The 6,321-nt window shown below is 39.2% G+C and overlaps 1 protein-coding gene across 4 annotated transcripts in view; it reads right to left on the reverse strand.

The window, feature by feature from the left end:
- PDE3A (phosphodiesterase 3A) overlaps positions 1–6,321 on the reverse strand; it is a 270,061-nt gene that overhangs the window by 149,014 nt on the left and 114,726 nt on the right. The gene's annotated exons all lie outside the window — the stretch shown is intronic.

Below are 6,321 nucleotides of genomic sequence, written 5' to 3' on the forward strand. Positions count from 1 at the left end.
AGGACAGACTTTACTGCTTTCTGCAACTGCCTGAAAGGGGGCTGTAGTGAGGCAGGTGTTGGTCTCTTCTCCCAAGTGACGAGAGGAAATGGCCTTGAGCTGGGCCAGGGGAGGTTTAGACCAGTTATTAGGAAAGATTTCTTCACCGAAACAGCTGTCAAGCATCGAAACAGGTTGCTCAGGGAAGTGGTTGAGTCACTCCTGGAGGTATTTAAAAGACATGTAGATGTGGTTCTTAGGAACATGGTTTAGTGGTGGACTTGGCAGTGCTGGGTTAATGGTCAGACTCGATGATTTTAAAGGTCTTTTCCCACTTAAATGATTCTATGATTCTATCAAACTCAGAAGATTAAAAAAAACTCCTTGGAGTGAACCATTGCTAAGCAATATAAACTTTTATTTTACCAAACTGGAAATTGTCCTACCAACACCTAATGAAAGTACTGTTCATAAGAAAGACTTGTGGCATAACCCTCTAATGGGAAATTGTCTTCACCGAATTAAGATACCATAGCAAGTTTTTGAGGTACTTCAGGAAAATAGGTTTTATCTCATCATTGTCTGGATGGCCATTAATATTGATATGAAATTGGTTTTAAATGTTTCATTTTGCCTTCCAGAATATCCCGACAAGGAATATTTTTGACAGACGGACCATTTAAAGTGATCCTCTGTCCCCTCAAACTGACTCTCTAACTCCCTCACAAATCACTTCTCTCACACACACCCAAGAAAGGAACTCACCTTTCAGTCAACTGCAAAAATCATAAAGAAAAAAACCCACAACCCATAGAAAAATAACCATTAAGGCCATTTGGTCAGGGCTAAATTGTGACTTAAAGCACAACCCTATCAACGAGGCAAGGCAAAAAGCTTAGTGCAGAGAGACACTGCACGAGTGTCTCAACAACCAGACTAACAGACGTCTCCAGCTCAAGTGCATTTCTCTTTTCTTTCTCAAGATTACAGGAAATTGACTTAATTTACAGTAAAGGAGCCTCATGCTCTACTCATGAGTTTCAGTAATGGATGTGATGCCCACCCCCACACCCCCTCCACTCCTAATTCCCTGCTCACTTGCTTGAAGGCAAACCAAAAGAAAAGATGACCAGTTCAGAAATTTGTTAAGCATGAGCCCTCAGACTTAGAAGATTTCCTACAGAATGTTAAGGGAAAGTTTCCATACTCTCAAGCAAGTCTGTGGTCAAGTCACAGCTAAGCCTTTATAGGGAGGCTGCGTGTTAATGGGCAAGCAGGAAACAAAAAGCACACCACTGAAACAGGCTGAGCCCTACAAGTTACTTCATCAGTAAAGGTGATGGTATTTTTCTGCATTTCCTGAACTTGTTCCAGCTAATTTATACTACTACCTCCATTAAAATGACACTCAGGCTTCAGGGTCTTCTGATGCTGTATCATCAGCCTCTGCTGCAGGCCAATGGCAGTGTTAATATTATGGCTTCTAACTAGTTTCAGAAATAAGGTCGGGAAAAAGAAATGGAAAAAGGACTGTCTAGCACCCATTCCTGCTATCAACAAGCTGAGCCATAGCAATGACAAGTAGCAGGAGGTCTGGTGAAAGACTGCTGTGTGTAGAAAGCTGAAGAACAGAAATAGTATCATGGGAACCCAAGCTCAGGTTGTTTCAAAGGACAGTGAAAGAAAGTGATTCATAGAGCAAGGTTTCAAGCATTTGCACATTTCAAGCCAAGCACGTAACCACTTACTGGTGCAAGTCTCTTCATTAACATAAACAAAACCATACATCATACGCACACATATTGAATAGTTTGTGTGTTTAAGATAATCTTTGGTTTCTCTTTAAGGGAATTCAATCACAGTTGACACTTCAGAGCTGCTAGTAGGTGACCGTACATGGCATCTGTGTTGCAATACCCAAATGTGTTGCTAGGGTGAGCTAAGGATAGGAGTTAAGCCTTGGCTCCAAATTTCCTGGCTTTTTTCAGCTCATGTCAGCCCTTATTGTTATTTCCACATAGGGAGAGGAAGGTACGATTAAGAGAAAGGATACTGTTGCTCTGCTTGACTGTTTCTTGGCAGTCAGAGGATTTTGCTAAAAACCTTATCAGAATAAACCTCTCTTGCTTCTGTGGCATGCAGTGGGAGCATTTTCATCAACAAAAAAAGATAACACTGTAACTGAACAGTTCTCCACCCCAACATTACAGCCAACCTCCCTGCTTGATCCCTCTAACCTGCACACAGGAAAGGACAGGAAGACTGAAGTTTAATTTCTCTGAAGTAGTCCTTTACCTCAAGTTCAAGTACTTACTGTGAAACAAAGCAAACTAGCACCCTCAGGCTGACAAGATGGTTCACTCCCAGCTCTACCACTACCTTGTTTTAACTTTCGTGGAAACAGAACCCACCCACAATATTTTTTCTTCTTTCCCTCCTCCCAGAAGCCCAGATAATACTTATTAAATTGCAGATGCCTGTATCCCCCAACAACAAGTGCAAGATGTATTATAAACAATTTCAGAGTTGATGCTTGTTATTCCTGGTAGGCAATAAAGACAGTTAGCAATTAATCACTGTCTGCTATCTGCACTTAAAAAGTGGCAATTATTGATAAATGTGTTCCCACTTCAAGCACATTACTGAGAACTGTGGCTGGTGAGAAGTCTGGACTACTACAAAACCTGAAAACATTAACTGGTCAAATAGCTTTTGAGGCCAGAAGACAAATACCAACTTCACTAATTGAAAAGATGACGTCATTGGACTGATTTATGAAAGACACTGCTGATGTTTAGATTAGGAAAATTTACTCGAGATGGCCAAAGTAAACTTCATGGCCTTTGTTTTGGATACTTCAGTTTATGAAGCTGTCATTTAAAAGAGCCATTAGAAATAAACAGATACATGGTGATATAACCTATTGAGGAGGTCAGGGCAGGGTGCTGGTGGTGCTGGGACTGTTTTTGTTTTTAAACCCACATACAACTGGCACACCAGCATTTCTTCAGGCTCCCCCTCTTGTCCCCTCTCTATAGTGAAAATTTTCCAATACAGCCCTCTGCCTAAAATACCATTAATGATAGCAGCATATGTTGTTTACAATATGGGTCCACTAAACGATCCAATAACCAAAAAGTAGGGAATATTCTATATTCCCAAGAGAAACAGGCTGAAAATGTTATCCCCATGTCACAAATATTCCATAGGCCACAATTCAGGTAGTTTCCACAGACTTCAAGCTGTGGCTAAAATGATTTATAGTCATATCAGTGAATTAAAAAATTTGTGATGCTTGGAATTATTATTGGTTCATGGAATTTAATTACAAGTTGTTTTCTTTTCATAGCAATTTATTTTTTTACTATTTAATGTATTTGACATTTACTACTTCATCCCAGCTGGAGACTAGACAGCAAGCATGTTTTAAGGCACCCTATCCCAAAACCTTGGAGCCTTCCTCATTTCCTTGTGCGACAACAAAACACATGCCTTTCCATACACTGCAAAACAGACTGTATTGAAACAGGGCCAGGAACAGAAGCAATCAAGTGGCATCCATCCCACAAGAAAGAGCAGAAACTAATCCAACATCTGAATGCCAGACACTGGTGTACATATATGAAGAGAGAGAACAATACAATGAACTCAATTTTTTCTGCATTTACATAGGCTTACCTGTTTAACACAAACACATGGTGTTACTGTGCAAAAGCTGCTGTCCAGCTGAGTGGGGGCTGCTATAATTCACTAGTGATGTCAGTGGGTCCAAAAAACGTATTGTAAAGGACAGACAAGGTACCAGGCTTAGCTGCTCAACACAAAGCAAGAACAAAAACATTTTAAGAAATGTCTGACTGCTCACACAGAATGTGGGCTTCAGATAGAGTCACCTCTGCATCTATAGAGATTTGAAACAATTATACAAAGTTTTGGGTAAAATCGCAGCAGAACGATAAATATTCAGAAGAATACAGAACTAAACAGAAAAGTAGTAAATACCATAGCTGCTTCATAATAAGGGAAAGAAAAAAAAAGTGTAAGGGAATAGGGAAAGCAGCTGAGGGAAGACATCTGTTTCAATCATTTCATGGGACAGCAGAAAGAGAAATTACCTAAATGCTAGTTTGGGAGCCAGAAGCTCTTGCATGTGGTGGGACCCAAGACTCTGTTAGTTATGGCCAGAGTAAAAATAAGATTAACTAGATACCTGATAAGCATCACATGATGAGATTTAACCTGAAATTATCTATTAATACTGCAACAATAAAATCAAAGCACTACTCTGAAAATGAGTGATGTCAATTACATTACATACCACTCCACTGGCTTCAGGAAAAGTTTCAGGTCTATCAAACTCCCTCTCCCTGCCTTAAATAAGTAGATACATATTGATTTTAAATGGTCCCTAATAGCCAGACAACTAGAAAATAATAAATATGGTACAGCTTTGTATTTTCTACAACGAGCCTCCAACAGCAGCATGCACAAATATGCTATTACATTACTGAAATACCAGTGTCCCCAGTCTATAGGCTCACCTGTGGATCTCAATACTGTAGTAGCTTATGCAGGAAGCATACATTGTATTCACTCATATTTACCAGCCTCACTGTGTATTGCTTACATTCTCAGTATGCACTCAATATACTGTATTCAAAGGTAAGTATCATCCTAGTTTACATAATGTTAGGATAAAAGGAACCAATGAAACAACCCAAGTCATACTAGGATGCTTGTGAACACATTAAAACAGTACATTCTCTTGATAGGCATATAAAATTAATTTAAAGCCTCTGCTTTCCAGGTGTTGCACTCTTTAAAGTACGAGGTACCCTAAAATAGCGTCACTTGTAAGGCATGCTCATGAACATGCTTTTGGTCACAACAACATCAAATGTTTTTTGAAATTATTAATTAAAGTATTGCTATTTTCAATTTCCAAAGACATTCACCTGTCCTTGGTTGGAGTCCTCTTCAGGCAAAATGGAGAAGGTATACTTGTGTAAGGGAAAGTTTCCATCTTAGCATAAATGAAATCAAACAGCAAACAGACCTCAACATTTCCAGCTATTACAATCCTTGGTAGAATTGAAATCACAATACAAGTAATTCCTGGGAATTTAAGATAAACTAAGCATTAACTGCTGAGGGTCAAACAGACTTGTCCAGAGAGGATTGCTGTGTTTTCTACCCATTAAACCACAGTAGTTCAGTCACTCCCCTGCGACAAGTAAAAGTAACTCCAGTTGGCTTCAGTGGTTTACACTGAATTTTTAATCACTGTATCTACATTAATCAATCAGTAAGCAGCTTGCCAAGTCCCAGTACAGTACAAGAAATTTCATATTTTTAGCCCAAATAGGAATTAAATAATATTGAGAAAATTTAAAGAAAACCAGACAAAACCAACAGACACCCCCTCAACATCTCAAAAGCAGGGTCAAAGGGAATACAAAAAGCAACTTCAAGTATTAAAAAAACCACAAAGTACACACAAAAAAAAACAACCACAACCAAAACGAACATCCCCCCACACACCCCCCCAAGAAAAAAAACAAACCACCAAACACAAAAAAAAACCCCAACCAAACAACAACTTAGGGAAAGTCCTTAGCTGGAAAAAGACAACATAGTCTAAGTGTCTGATCAAGGTTTTTCAGTACTAAAATCTGTGTGGCTGTGACAGTAAATGTTATGGGACACAAGGTGATTTCTCAGTTACCGAAAGCACTACAATGTTATGCCAGTGGCAATTGCTATGCAGTGACATCTGAAAAGCCTCTCTCACGGCCACAATAAACTGAAAGGTTTGTCAGTTCCAGCACCCATGAGTAAGCAACAGTCCAGACAACAGACCAGGACATAGTTAAAACTTCTCTAAAAATACATCAATCAAAATCCCTGTGAGAATGGACAACATAGAAGTCTAGCATTTCGTTCACATTTTCATTTAACATGACTCTTTAAAACAAACTAAAAAAATCTAAATCTAATCTAACTTAAAGTTCAGTGAGACACAAAAAAACCCAAAAAACAAACCAAAAGCAACAAAATAAAAGGCATCACAACACCACCAAGCAGCTGTAGCATTTTCCGAGCTCAAATGAATAAAGCAGCATCTGAAAGCAACAAAGCAATGCTGCAAGTTGCTTCCATTGGAAAATTAAGAGCTTAACCATTTTTTAAAGAAGCGCTGGAGCTAGAAAGCCTGATGTATCACAAAGTACAATCACAGGTGAAACCTGGCTGGGTACCACTGAATGAAGAAGATGGGCTCCCCTTGTGTTTGTTTCACAAGACCCTGTTGCCTTTGTTGCTGAGAGTAATCCAAGCACTTAC

This window comes from Falco punctatus (assembly GCF_963210335.1).
Source record: "Falco punctatus genome assembly, chromosome: 6".
Taxonomy (NCBI): Eukaryota; Metazoa; Chordata; class Aves; order Falconiformes; family Falconidae; genus Falco; species Falco punctatus.